The sequence below is a fragment of the Saimiri boliviensis genome, chromosome 9, assembly GCF_048565385.1.
Source record: "Saimiri boliviensis isolate mSaiBol1 chromosome 9, mSaiBol1.pri, whole genome shotgun sequence".
Taxonomy (NCBI): domain Eukaryota; kingdom Metazoa; phylum Chordata; class Mammalia; order Primates; family Cebidae; genus Saimiri; species Saimiri boliviensis.
In genome coordinates this window covers 79,573,137-79,588,125 of record NC_133457.1, presented here as the reverse complement: position 1 = coordinate 79,588,125, position 14,989 = coordinate 79,573,137, and the positions used below count along the sequence as shown (strand labels likewise).

At 39.0% G+C, this 14,989-nt stretch overlaps 1 protein-coding gene across 2 annotated transcripts in view; it reads left to right on the top strand.

Moving 5' to 3' along the window:
• Positions 1–14,989, top strand: part of DSTN (destrin, actin depolymerizing factor) — a 36,471-nt gene that overhangs the window by 9,691 nt on the left and 11,791 nt on the right. Inside the window, exon 2 of one of the 2 annotated variants that reach the window (XM_074406205.1) lies at positions 10,529–10,649. The exons of the other annotated variant lie outside the window; for it this stretch is intronic. The gene's annotated coding sequence lies outside the window, so the exon portion shown is untranslated. The remainder of the gene's footprint in view (positions 1–10,528; positions 10,650–14,989) is intronic. 2 annotated transcript variants of the gene reach the window in all.

Genomic DNA, 14,989 nt, shown 5'->3' with positions numbered 1-14,989 from the left:
TAAAGGATAAAACACTATTTCCCAGCTGGGCACAGTGGCCCACACCTGTAATCCCAGCACTTTGGGAGGCTGAGGTGGGCGGGTCACAAGGTCAAGAGTTCGAGACCAGCCTGAACAACACGGCAAAATCTTGTCTCTACTAAAATACAAAAATTAGCCTGGCATGGTGGTGTGTGCCTGTAATCCCAGCTACTCAGGAGGCTGAGGCAGGAGAATCGCTTGAACCTGGGAGGTGGAGGTTGCAGTGAGCTGAGATCACAAATGCACTGTAGCCTGGGCGACAGAAGGAGACTACATCTCAAAACAACAAACAAACGAACACAAACCCCTGTATTTCACATTGCCCAGTGTGACATGAGTGCCAGGATAATTCAGTGGGGGGAAAATAGTGTTTTCAACAAATGGTGCTGGGACAATTGGATATCTGCATGCAAAAGAATGAATTTGGATCCCTGCTTCATACTGTATGTTGTATTTAACTTAAAATGGATAATAAATCTAATGTAAGCACTAAAGCTATGAACTCCTAGAAGAACACATAGGTATAAATCTCTGAACTTATGTTAGGCAATTTTTGTTGATAGTTTTCCTGGCATTTCTAGGCAATGACACCAAAAGCACAAGTGACAAAAATAGATAAATTGGACTTCATTGGATTCAAAAATGTGCATCAAAGAACACCATCAAGGAAATGAAAACACAACCCACAGAATAGGAAAAAAATGTTTGCAAATCATATACCTGACAACGAACTTGTATGTAGAATATTTTAAAGGACTCTTACAACTCAACAATAAAAAACCCACTTGTTTGGGCAAAGAATTTGAATATATGTTTCTCTAAAGATGTGCAAATGACTAATAAGCCAATGTAAAAGAATGCAGAACATCGTTAGCTATTTGGGAGATGCAAATCAAAACCACAGCGATATACTGCTTCATACCTGTCGAGCTAGCTAAAATGAAAAGATTATTGTAGCAAATGTTGGCTAAACTATGAATTTGGAGCACCCATGCATTGCTAGTGGGGATGTGAAAAGGTGCAGTAATTTTGGAAAACAGTTTGACAGTGCCTGAAAAAGTTAAACTTGGGAGCTACCATATGACTCAGCATTTTCACGCCTCCTTACATATCCAAGCAAAATGAAAATGTATGTGCACATAAAAACTTACACACAAATCTGCATAGCAGCATTATTCATAGTTGCCAAAAGTGAAAAGCCAGTATTCATCAGTTGATGGATAGATGGATAAAGGTAGTATATCCATACAAGAGAGTATTATTTGGCAATAGAAAGAAATGAAATGCTGATACACAGTACAGTGTGGATAAACATTGAAAATACGCTAAGTGAAAGAAGCCACTCCCAAAAGATGACAAATTGTATGATTACATTTATACAAAATGTCCAGAATACACAGATTCATAGGAAAGTAAACTAGTGGCTGGCAAGGGCTGGGGTAGGTGGGAGTGGGAATGAGGAATGATTGCTAATGGATTTGGAGATTTTTTTTTTTTTTCTTTTTTGGGCAGAGGATTTGAGTAGATGTTTCAGAGGTTGTATATATACAAGAGTTTTGGTACGTACATATTCCAAATATATATTTCTCTATATCGTGTGTGTGTGTGTCTATAATTATATATATATATAATTATACACATAATTTGTAGTTACACATGTATGTGTATAATTATATATATATATATATAATTTCTTTGTGTAACTATAGCCACACAGTGAGGGTTTCATTCTGTCTCCCAGGTTGGAGTGCAGTGGTACGAACATGCTCACTGTAACCTCCACCTCCCTGACTCAAGAGATCCTTCCACTTCAGCATCCTGAGTAGCTGGAACTACAGTCCCACATCACCATCCCTGGCAATTTTTAAAAGTGTTTTTTGTCAAGATGAAGGCTCACTGTTTTGCTGAGGCTGGTCTCGAACTCCTGGACTCAAGTGATCCTCCTACGTCAACCTCCCAAAGTGCTGAGATTACAGACATCAGCCATCACACCCAGCCCATGGTTTCTTTTTGTGGTGTTCACAATGGTCTAAGATTAGGAAGTGGTGATGGATGCACAACTTTGTGACTATACTGAAAACCCTTTGATTTTAATACACTTTGAATGGGTAAATTTCATGGTATATAAAATATATCTGTAAAAACTACTTAAATTGTTTAATGGTATCATGCATGTAAATCACCCTCATGTTAAATTTATTTTTATAAGAAATACTCTCATCTAGTGCATAAATCTTGCATTTCTTCAAAAGAGAGTCCTAGGTATGAAATCGCTGAATTAAAAGGATGTGTGTATTTCTAATATAAAAAAATATGCTTACCAGAGAAAACTTAGAAAATAAAAAAAAACTAGAGAGAAGGTAAAAATTATAGTCCCAGTTTTAGAGATAAAATTGTGGAACTTCTTTTTCCTCTGTACTGTTTTCTGTAATTGAGATTATACTGTACATATAACTTTATATCCAACTTCTTTATTCACTGAAGGTAAATCATAAGTATTTCCCACATGCTATTAAAAACTTTGCATAAATATGATTTTAACAGCTGAATCATGAAGTATCTTGTGAATATACTATCATTTACTTTGCAGTTTTTCTGTATTTATTTATTGGGGCTGTCTGGTTTTTTAGTGTTAATATATTATTTCCTAAATAATATATTGTTTTCTGAGTCAGAAATTTATTTTCCTATAATAAATTCCTAGAAGTGAGGTTACTGGGTTAAAGGATCAACGGGTATGGATTATTTTAAGGCTCTATGATATAAATGGCCAAATTGCTTTCTAAAAGGTATTAGTGAGTAATAGGGTTGCCTGTGGTGGAAGACGAATCTGGAAAAGTAGGTTGGTTTAGACAATGAAGGACTTTTTATGCTCTATTAATAAATATGGACTTTTTGTAGGTGCTTGGGAATTGTTAAATACTTAATCTTGGGAGCGATAGGAGATTTCAAGAGTAAATGAAAGGGAATAGATTTAAAATACATATTTCAGGAGGAATTGGCAGGGCTTAGAAAACTAGGTGTGACTGGGAAACAGGTAGATCAGTTAACAAGCAATATCAAATCTGTTTCATACTAGCTAGCCATCCATTGACATGCTAGCCATCCATCCAGAGAGAACTAAGACAACTTGTTAAACTGAGAACTTTTTCCCTTTTAGCTTCCTCTTTGGTTAATACACTGTTTCCTAAAGAGTAGAATACTAAAAATATTCTTCACCTTGAAATAAAAATTAGATGTATAATTTTTCCATTTAGTATAATATACATAAAGTGAAATTCACCCATTTTAGTGTAAGTTCTGGAAGTTTTGGCGCATATACACACACACACACACACACACACAGTTGTGTAACTACAACCACAGTCAAAATACATAATAAATAATTCCTTCACACCAAAAAAATTCCTCGTTAATCCCTCCTCCTGTTCCCAGTAACCACCGATCTGTTTTTTGTCCTTAGAGTTTTACCTTTGCCATGTAAGTGGAAGTGTCCAAGTTCTTTTCACTTAGCATAGGGCATTTGCACATCAGCAATTCTATTTTATTGTTGAATTTTACTCCATTCCCCAGTGAAGAGGTGTATTTAATTTAATTTAATTACTTATATTTGTGGGCTAAGGAGCAGAAAGTAAAAGGAGAGAGAGAGAAAGCTTCCGCATGCCAAGAAAACAGGTTGCCCAAGAGAGGGTCTCCCTGGGAAGGTATATTTTAATTTTTCTTGTCTTAGTGAAGGATGAGTCAGAATATTATAAAGATTTTTTTCCTTTTTCTAATGCTGATAAATCCTTGAAACAGTCGTTCTCTCTATCTTAGATGGAACTGCTAATAGTTATAGCTTACTATTGCACACTTGATAGACCACAGTATAGTATACACATAACTTTTATATGCACTGGGAAACCAAAAAATTTGTGTGACTTGCTTTATTACTGTGGTCTGGAATTGAATGTGCAGTGTCTCCAAGGTGTGCCTGTATATGCCAGGAAAAGGGCCATATTTTAGGACAAAACCTGTGACTTACCTCATAGACGCTAGTTTCATCATTGCAGATTTTGATTTATAGATGCAGGTGATGGTTGTACCTAGGGAGAATGGTAGGAGAAAGAGATATACGTTAAATGTTAGGTTTGTTTTTAATTCATAGTTTTGATTATCAGAGAACAAATTGAAATTACTGTTTCAAATCAGTTTTAAGCTGTCTGGTTTCTTTATAACATTATGTTACCCAAAGGTTTCTATAAAAATTGGCCACATTGGTAACTAGGAAGAGTTGAAGAAGCCCTCACCAGATTTTCTGGTTAATAATGTAAGAGTCTTCACTTAGTGCATGAAACGTCTTATGTGTGTTGTTTTATTTCATGAATCCTCTTGAGTTAGCAGCATCGTAAGTCACATTTTACAGATGATGAAGCTGAGGATTAAAAAAGTTAGCTGACTTGCCTAAGTTACAAGATTTTAGTAAATCTGATTCAACCCTGTGGTACACTTTATCCTCTGCTTAAAAAGGTTTTCTAAGGTTAAATGTTCTAAATTCTGTTTTTGAGAAGAACACAGCCAGCTTAAATATATATATATATTCAGTATTTGACTTGCTCAATTATTCCAGTTAATTGTAAAATCAGAAGTAGCCTGTGTGTAGTATTGTTACATAAAATGAAATTATCTTTATTGCTGTTATGGAAACTTAGTATTTTAAATCTATTATTTCACTTCTTCTCCAGTAACTTAGGCTTTTGTTTCTCAAGGAATTAAAAAAACCTCTTGTTTATGCCATCTGTAGGAATTAAAATGATGGGGAGCTTGCTTAAAATCAAGCCCCTGCCTCTTTTTTTTTTTTTTTTTTTTTTTTTTTGAGACAGGGTCTTGCTCTGTTGCCCAGGCTGGAGTGCAGTGGTGTGATCTTACCTCACTGCGTTCTTCACCTCCTGGGCCCACGTGACCCTCCCCCATCATCCTGAGTAGCTGGGACTACAGGTATGCACCACCACACCTGGCTGAGTCAAGCCCTCTTATATGAAACTTTATGACAATCCTTCATTTTAGTTATTTTGATTCTTTCCAAAATGACAGTCAGAATAAGTACTTTAAAAGAAAAGTTCATCTAAATTTCTCCCAAGATTTCTTCCTTGCCTTCAGAAATAGTTAACCATAGTTACTGTAGTAAGTTAGAATTGAAGTCTCCCTTGGAGACATCCTTCTTTTTTTTTTTTTTTTCCTTTTTTCTCTTTGAGTGACTTTGATATTAGAGGCATTAGTCTGTCATTGTGTACATGATAACTCAGTTTCCTGATGACAGCGGTCATCAATAAAGCTAAATAATATATTACTTTCTGCGACAGAAAACTATGAAATATGGCCAATAAATTTGTTTACTTCAGACATACTACTTTGGTGTTAAGAGAGTTAATATTAAGTGTTACTTTTTTTTTTTTTTTTTTTTTTTTTATTTGAGATGGAGTTTCACTCTTGTTACCCAGGCTGGAGTGCAATGGCGTGATCTCGGCTCACCACAACCTCTGCATCCTGGGTTCAGGCAGTTCTCCTGCCTCAGCCTCCTGAGTAGCTGGGATTACAGGCATGCGCCGCCATGCCCAGCTAATTTTTTGTATTTTTAGTAGAGACGGGGTTTCACCATGTTGACCAGGATGGTCTCGATCTCTTGACCTCGTGATCCACCCACTTTGGCCTCCCAAAGTGCTGGGATTACAGGCTTGAGCCACCGCGCCCGGCCCTATGTGTTACTTTTTATCAAACTATTTAAAATAAAATTTAAAATTTTTTCAGCTTTATTAGCCACACATCAGGTATTCAGTAGCCACACTTGGTAGTGGTTATCATATTAGAAATGCAGAAAAGGAACATTTTCGCCTTATGTTATGTGCTGATTTACTGAGCACGAGACCAGTACATGATGTACTTGTTCCCTTCCTGTTCTTTTTCTCTTGCACAGTGTGGATTACCATACCCTCCTTTTTTCTCCTCCACCCACCTTTCCCCTTTAAATATTGAAGACCTCAAAATCATCTTTGGAGAAAGGCATAGGCCACAGACTGTTTCTGTGCTTCTAGGTTCTGTTCTTTCTGGCATATCCTTAACCTTAGCGAAATAAATTTCTAAATTGATGGAGACCTGTCTCAGATGCTTTTGGTTTACAGAATTCACCCATGTCCTGGAAGCCCCGGTTTGAAGTTATCCCACCTTTTCAGACTTAGCCAATGTGTACTTTACATGTATTCATTGTTGTCTGCTTGTAACTTCTGCTCTTCTAAAATGTGTGAAATCAACCTGTCACACAATCACCTTGGGCACATGTTCTCAGAACCTCCTGAGAGTATGTCATCAGCGTGTCCTTAACCTTGGCAAAATAAACTTCTAAATTGAAGGGAATAAAAAGGAACATTTGTATCATCACAGAAAGTTCTACTGCACAGCACAACTGTCTGCAAGAGCGGGACTAAGGATTTAGTAAGTCATGACTTCAAAGTGGTGGTGGGGGTGGGGAGCGTGTCTTAGCACTCATTTACATATCCTCTTTTCCAGTATGATGACTAGTCCAGAAAGAACTACTGTTTACCCTCTCCAGAGAATAAACACCAGAATTCCAGGGGTAAGGAGCTGGCAGCAGGATGGCGTTCAGGAGGGAGTCTGGGAATCTCAGTGCTTCTTGGACTAATTTCACTCGTTTTTCCTTATTTGAACTTCCATATTTCGTCTCTTCTTGTCCTGGTGGATATATGTTCTTTTTCTTTTTAATCCCATTTTTATAATTTCAATGGGGTTTTGGTAGGGAGATGTATATATTCAACCTCCACCTCCTTTTTTTTTTTTTTTTTTTTTTTTTTTTTTTTTTTTGAGTCAGTCTCTGTCACTCAGGCTGGAGTGCAGTGGCACGATCTTGGCTCACTGCAACCTTTTTGCCCCCCTCCGGGTTCAAGTGATTGTCCTGCTGCACCCATGTGAGTAGCTGGGATTGTAGGCACACACCACCATGCCTGGCTGATTTTTGTGTTTTTAGTAGAGACAGGGTTTCACCATGTTGGCCAGGCCGCACTCAAACTACTGACCTCAAGCAATCTGCCTGCCTCAGCCTCCCCAAAGTTCTGGGATTATAGACCTGAGCCACAGCGCCCAGCCAAGCTCCCCATCTGTCCCTCCCCCTTTTTTTTTGAGACAGGGGCTCACTCTGTTGCTCAGGCTGGAGTGCAGTGGCATGATTGGTCTCAGCTCACCACAACCTATGCCTCCCGGGTTCAAGTGATTCTCCTGCCTCAGCCTCCCAAGTAGCTGGGACTACAGGCATGCACCACCATGCCTGGCTAACCTTTTGTATTTTTAGTAGAGACAGGGTTTCACTGTGTTGGCCAAGCTCGTCTTGAACTCCTAACCTCGTGATCCACCCACCTCGGCCTCCCAAAGTGCTGGTATTACAGGCGTGAACCACTGTGCCTGGCCTAGCTCCCCCATCTTAATACAGGACCTGTGAGTCCCTGAACACTGCTGTGAAGTAGAAGTGTGCTGAAGAACTTGTCCCTCTCATTTTATTTGTTGTCTCAGCGTTATTGCTCAGAGGCATCAATTAAAATAGCCAGAAACCCAAATACTTTGTCATCAGTCATCCTGTTCCTTTGGCCCTTATGCGATGCATGGTATAAATAAAGTAGAATCGTGAACCCAGTTTTTATCTCCCCAACTCCTTTGAGAAGTTGGTAGAAGTAGGTAAGTTGAGAAAGAAGCTGATGAATTTTTTGCCAGTTTGAAAATTTGTATTTGTCTCTAGTATCCTACATTCAAATATTTCAGACTTTAGCTTAGAAAAATAATTTTTAAAATAATTTTCTGAGGTAGTTAAAATAGCTTTCATCCTGTTTTCTCTATTAATAATAAGGATTATGTAAAGTTTAGTTGGTGTAAATTATGTAGCCAAGATCAGATGTCTTAATCAGTTTAGTAGTATAGAGAAAGACCACCATTTCTAATATTTTGGTTTAGGAGGGACTGCTGTAAGTCGTCAGTGCATTTAGTTTTTGTACTGGTTCAGTTGTTCACAAAAATCAAATTAGAAAAATTTAATGCTCAAGTTTCAACAGTTACTATCCTTATGCTAGAATTGAGAGAATTGTTATTTTAAGTTGTGTTATGTCCTTTGCAACTGAAAATACCCAGTGTTCCATATTCTTTGTAACATTTACTTCTCTCTGTGTGTGAGTAGTATCATTTTTAAAGAAGCTTACACTGAGTGATTCTTGAGTAGTCAGGCAGGGCCTCAGATGTATTGATTTAATCTCTGAATCATCATTTTACAGAAGCTCTGCCAGAGTAGATTCAGGCAGGTTTGAGAACAAGTTAAAAACTGGTAGTAAAGAGAGAGAAAATGCAGTGAAGTAAATTTTTAACAGCTACTTTTGACATGGGGGTAGAGCTCTAAGAGCACTGTTCTCCAGTGGTCACTGGTATATGGAGAAACTGGAGATGTGGATAACATATCTTTTTAAGGTAATCACAGAGCTCTTGTTATGATAGCAATCTATTTTTGCTCTCAAGATTTTCCTTCCCATTTGTGCAGCAAACTTGGTGCTTATGTTCAGAGGATCCTTTAATGGTCTTTATTGTTAAAACCGTGTACTTGAATGTCAATAACTCTTAGAAAATTTTGTAAGTAAAAACTAAATTTGATTTTGCTTTTAAAAATAACGTTTAGATTTCTTTTTTTTTTTTTTTTTTTTTTTTTGAGACGGAGTTTCGCTCTTGTTACCCAGGCTGGAGTGCAATGGCGCGATCTCGGCTCACCGCAATCTCCACCTCCTGGGTTCAGGCAGTTCTCCTGCCTCAGCCTCCTGAGTAGCTGGGATTACAGGCACGCGCCACCACGCCCAGCTAATTTTTTGCATTTTTAGTAGAGACGGGGTTTCACCATGTTGACCAGGATGGTCTCGATCTCTTGACCTCGTGATCCACCCGCCTCGGCCTCCCAAAGTGCTGGGATTACAGGCTTGAGCCACCGCGCCCGACCTACGTTTAGATTTCTTGACAAATGAGCAGGTAAATCTAATAACCTAACATTTTAGAGAAATACTAGGGTTGGACATGGTGGCTCACACTTGTAATCCCAGCACTTTGGGAAGCTGAGGCAGCAGGAACACTTGAGGCAAGGAGTTCAAGACCAGCCTGGGCAACATAACAAGACCCTGTTTCTACAAGAAAAAAAAAATTAAAAATTAGCCAGGTGTGGTGGTGTGTGCCCCTAGGCCCAGCTACTCTGGAGGCTAAGAGGATTGCTTGAGCCCAGGAGGTTGAGGCTGCAGTGAGCTATGATTGTGCCACTGCACTCCAGTTTGGACAGCAGAGCAAGACCCTGTCTTCCCCTCACCCCCAACAACAAAAGAAAAACAGAAATACTAAAAGAATGGGTCTGATGAGAAAGGATCTTTTAAGTAAAAAAAAAAATGAATAGTGTAAAGCAGATGATTCTGTGTATTGGTGTTAAAGCCACTTTTGTTTTAAAATTCAATGTGTTGTTGCTTTGTGATAACAAATCCAGAATTAGTACAGGAACTCTTTTTTTTTTTTTTTTTTTTTTGAGACGGAGTTTCGCTCTTGTTACCCAGGCTGGAGTGCAATGGCGCGATCTCGGCTCACCGCAACCTCCGCCTCCTGGGTTCAGGCAATTCTCCTGCCTCAGCCTCCTGAGTAGCTGGGATTACAGGCACGCACCACCATGCCCAGCTAACTTTTTGTATTTTTTTTTTAGTAGAGACGGGGTTTCACCATGTTGACCAGGATGGTCTCGATCTCTTGACCTCGTGATCCACTCGCCTCGGCCTCCCAAAGTGCTGGGATTACAGGCTTGAGCCACCGCGCCCGGCATACAGGAACTCTTATCATAGATAAACTATGATTCAGTATAATTGCCTTTTAAAAAAAATTTGTTATGCTGTATATTCTATTTTATTTGAAACGCTATTTCCAGAAAGGGTCCATAGGCTTTGCTAGGAGTCCATGGCACACCCAAAAATGCTTTGACTTTGGGCCTACTAGTATCAGTAAAATAAAATATTCTTATCACTACTACTTCATTATAAAAATTATGCTCGTAGGCAAAGAAGCCTGTATAGCAGTGAGCTACGATTTTATTATATTTCATGAAATTTCGGACCAATCTTAGTAATCATCACCTGGAGCTTACTGTGAATACAGACTCTCAGACTCTACCCCAGATACTCTGAATCAAAATCTTTAAAATCTGCAGGTGATTCCTGTGGACATTAAAGTTAGATAATAACTGATATAGTTCACTCCCCAAAGTACAGTTAAAGGAACTAATTTAATTCAGAGATATGGAATGACTTGCCCAAGGTGACAGAGCTAGTTAGTAGAGGAATGTGGATGCATTGTTGCTCTCAAGATTTTAATGCTTTAATATATCTCCTTTTGGTCTCTGAGATGTTAATAAATTGCTGTTACTTTAATCATTATCTTCTTTTCATCCTACTAATCTTTACTCCAGATTTCCAGTTCACCAGCTAGAGGCAAAGATGTAGCAAACCTACCAGCTTATTGAGAGGCAATGGGAGAATGGTGTTTAGAAGAAGGTCAGAGCCCTGGACAGTGTTGGGCCAGGCTTTAGGGTTAGTATTTATTCCATGCTCTCCTAGTCTGCCTCTTGGTTTTAATTTTAATGTATAAAAATCATTATCAAGAATCTAGGGACCACAGCCAGGCATGGCAGCTCATGCCTATAATTCTAGCACTTTGGGAGGCTAAGGCAGGCAGATCACTTGAGCCCAAGAGTTCGAGACCAGTGTGGACAACATGGCAAAACCCTGTCTTTATAAAAGATACAAAAATTATCTGGGTGTTGTGGCATGCACCTCTAGTCCCAGCTACTTGGGAGGCTGAGGTGGGAAGATGGCTTGAACCCAGAAAGTCAGGGCTGCAGTAAGCCATGATCACACCACTGCATTCCAGCCTGGGCAACACGGAGAGACCTTGTCTCAAAAAAAAAAAAAAAAAAAAAAATCTAGGGACCAGTTGTTTAATCTTCATTTCTTTTCTCTCAGTGCTCTTTTAAGGATGTGGTAAGTAAACCATGGTATAACTTACCATGTTAGATTTATAGAATTTAAGTATATTATCTTAATCTAACATATACTGTATCTTGTGGGTTTTTAATTATTTTTACAGGCAAAATTTAGTATTTTAGTGTTACTAGCTATGAAGAGCCATACTACTCTAATATCAAAGTTTCTAAAGCCACAACAGTGGAGAAATTAAGGAAAGTGAGCATTTGGCATTATTAATTAGCCTCCTGATTACCATACCATCTCCTTCCTTTCCACATCCCCTCTCCAGTCCAGTGATTGTCAAGTACAATTGATTACACTTATGCAATATCCACACCCATCACTTCCTCCTCAGCACTGCTGCCACTACCCTGGTGAAGCCCATTAACACCTCTTGCCTTGCTTGCTGAATTCTTTTAGCTGGAGTGCCTACTATAGTTCTCTTCCTCTTCTTGTTCTCTTGTGCATAGCTTCATGTATTTTCCCAAAGCACAACTCTGTTCCTCTTACTCTTTTTAAAAATATCCAGTCTCCAAACTCCTAAGCCTTCTGTTGGAGGCCTTTTTCATCTCAACTCGGTGCAAGTCTCCAGTTTTCTTCTGCCATATCCTCCTCTCATGTTGTTTTTGCTGAGTTCTCTTTGTCAGGAACAGTCTTTTTATCCTTTCAGTCCCCTTGTTTTAGAGTGCTTTTAAGTCGGCATGAAACTCTACCTAATGACCTGTCTTTCTGTTTAAGCTACTTTCTTTAAATTTCCTTCCATGGGAGTTTATCGAGGAATAAAATATTGAAGCTTTATATATGCTGTCTTTATCTTCTCCATTAGTCAAACTAATGATTCATCTGACTCATCTTTGATTTTTATCAGGGTAACACAGTAATAAATAAGACAGACACAGCTTATCTTAAGGAAGTTACAGTCTTGAAGAACTTGTAGTCTTCTTAAGGAGATGATATTAATTACATAATTTTAAAGACAGAGCATTGAAATGGTGGGAGGTGCTGTGTGGTAGAGATACATGTTCTTATGAGACCATGTGATACTGGTTTTGACCCAGAAGACTGAAGACTTTTCTGCATAGTGAGAATTGATCTGACATATGAAGAGTATTAGCCAAAGAACTATAGGGAAGTGCTTTCCAGGCAGAATGTATAATATGAGCAAAGGTGAGCAAAGGCCCTGAAGTGGGTGGGAGCATGGCAAATACAGATGACTGAGGAAGGCCAGGGTAATGAAATTGCAGTGTGTGTGGCTATAAGATAAGGCTAAAGAGAGGTAGGCACAGCCAGATGGAGCATATTAATTATTGAGCTGAGCGTGGTGGCTCATACCTGTAATCTCAACACTTTGGGAGGCCAAGGCAGGAGGATAGTTTGAGGCCAGAAGTTTGAGACCATCCTGGACTACATAATGGGACCTTGTCTCTACAAAAAAAATTTTAAAAATTAACTGGGCACGTGGCATGTGCTTATAGTCTCAGTACTACTCAGGAAGCAAGGTGGGAGAATCACTTGAGCCCCAAAGTGCAAGGCTGCTGTTTGCTACGATCATGCCACTGCAGTCCAGCCTGGGTGACGAAGTGAAACCCTATCTTAAAAAAAAAAAAAAAAAAAAAAATTGCTATTTTTTTAATCTTCAGGTCAATGGAAAGCCACTGGACTATTTTAAGTATGTTGATCAGGTTCATGTTTATGTAGAGGATGAATTGGAGGGTAGAGATGATGGGTACTTGGTATGGGCAGTCTTGTATTAGAACTGCAATAACAAATTCAAAATCTCAGTGACTTAACATGGTAAAGATTTGTCTCTGTCATGCAGAGTCCAGAAGGGTTGGGCAGCCTTCTTCCATCATGGAGTATGCTTATCAAGGTCATCTTGGTGGGAGAAAACAGAGCTTTAAGATCACTTTTGTTTTTTTTTAAGATCACTTTTTTTTAAGTTTAATTTTTGATGTTTTAAAAACCATTTTATTGAGGGAGCATTCACATGTAGAAAGCTGTATGTATTTAGTTTATTTAAAGATCACTTTTAAAAAGCCAGGACTAGGAGTGGCTTATGTAACTGTGCCCACCTTGGCTGTGCAGAACTCAGTCATATAGCCCTGACTCAGGTTTCTGGGAACTCTGGGGATGCAGTCTTTCCTGTTCAGCCAGAAAGAGAAAACAGTATAATACACATATCCTAATCTCCCTTCTCTGCAACCAGTTGAGAATTTACAACAGTCTCGATAAGAGGCAGTGGAAGCTTGGACTGAGGGTGAAATGAGATGAATGTCTTAGAGAAAGATGAAAATCCAAAGAGTAAGGTAATGGAGAAGGAGTTGTTAACATCTGTTAGGCTTGGAGCCTTATGTGACTACAAGAGTGGTGATAGCTACTGAGAAAGGAAGACTGATTAGAAATGGACTAGCTTGTTTTTTATTTTAGACATGTTATGTATCGGATGTTTTTGAGACATACAACTGGAGATGTGAGATAGGAAATTGAATGTAAAGACTGGAAGCTCAGAAGAGCAGAAGTTAGAAGAACATGTAAGTCATTTGGCTTAGCTGGTTGAAAGCTGGAGCTTGAATAAACTGAGGAAGAATGTAGTTTGTTCTTTCCTTCACACTGCCATCAGCCTCTGCTTTCTGCCGCATTGCCCTGCCACCCCCACCCCTCGACCTCAGCTGACCTTTTAGAGGTCTCCAGAGCCCTTTTTCTTGTCCCTTTGGAACTCCCTGTAATAACTATTCTGAATTGTTACTTAGTAATAGTAGATTGAAGGAGTGCCTTCAAACTCGTCCTACTCCTGCCTTATTCTTCACAGAGAAAATAGAATCTTTCAGACAATTTTTGGCAGTATATCTTCCTTCCACCTCAAAACTGTCATTTTTCCTTCCTCTCTATTTTAGAGAAAAAAATGTATATCTTTTTCTTAGACTAACTCTCCCATCTGTGCTCTGGATCTCTGACATTGTTAATTGCACGAGTGATATCTACTCTGGAATTACTTGAATCCGGGAGACAGAGGTTACTGTAAGCCAGGATGGCGCTATTGCACTCCTTCGAGGGTGATAGGAGCGAAACTCCATTCCCTCCCCGACCCCCCACTCCCGCAAAAAAAAGAAAGGTATCTCCTCTGGAGCCAAATTGCCAGAGTTCAGATCCCAGCTCTGCTCTCTTTCCTCTGTGACCCTAGGCAAGTTAATGCCTCAGTAGAAAAATTTGCATCTTTAAGATGCAAATAGTGATAGTAGCTGTCTCATAGAATTGTTGTGATTTAGAAGTGTCTGGCAGTAGTAAATACTCAGGATTTTTTTTTTTTTTTTTTAAATGTTTCGGCTCTTCCTCTCTTGTTCCTTCAAGTTCTTAAACATCTAGTACAGTTACAGCTCCCCAGTCATAAGACAACTTTCATGAAGTAGCATTCAGTCTTCCCTTTTTCCTTCATTGTTAACCATCTTAAGTTTTCTGTCTTTACGTCTTCAATTCCCTGTGGGTCCTCCATCCATTATGGTTGACTGCTGTCCCATTCCTCCAATCTGTTGAAATGTTCAGAGGCCCGGTTGCCAAGCCTAGCAGTCTGTTTCATTCTCTCAAATACTGCACAATTGGATGTTAATGACCTTCCTCCTCAAAATAGTGTCCCTTGCTTCTAAGATGCTGCTTTCTTCCTTCTTACTTTTCCTTCTTAGTTTTGCGATTACTTCTTTTTAGTGTCCTTGATTGGTTTCTTTCTTTTTCTTTTTAGTTTTTACATACTCAGTGTTGAGAAACTAGATTGGTTTCTCTTTTGCTGCTTAATGTTGGTGATATGGGAAAGCCTTCCCGTGAGATCCATGCTCATATTTCCGCCACTGTCTGGTCGTCTCCACCTAGATGTCGTGTACAATCTTCAGAGTTAAAGTGTCATACTGTCCCAT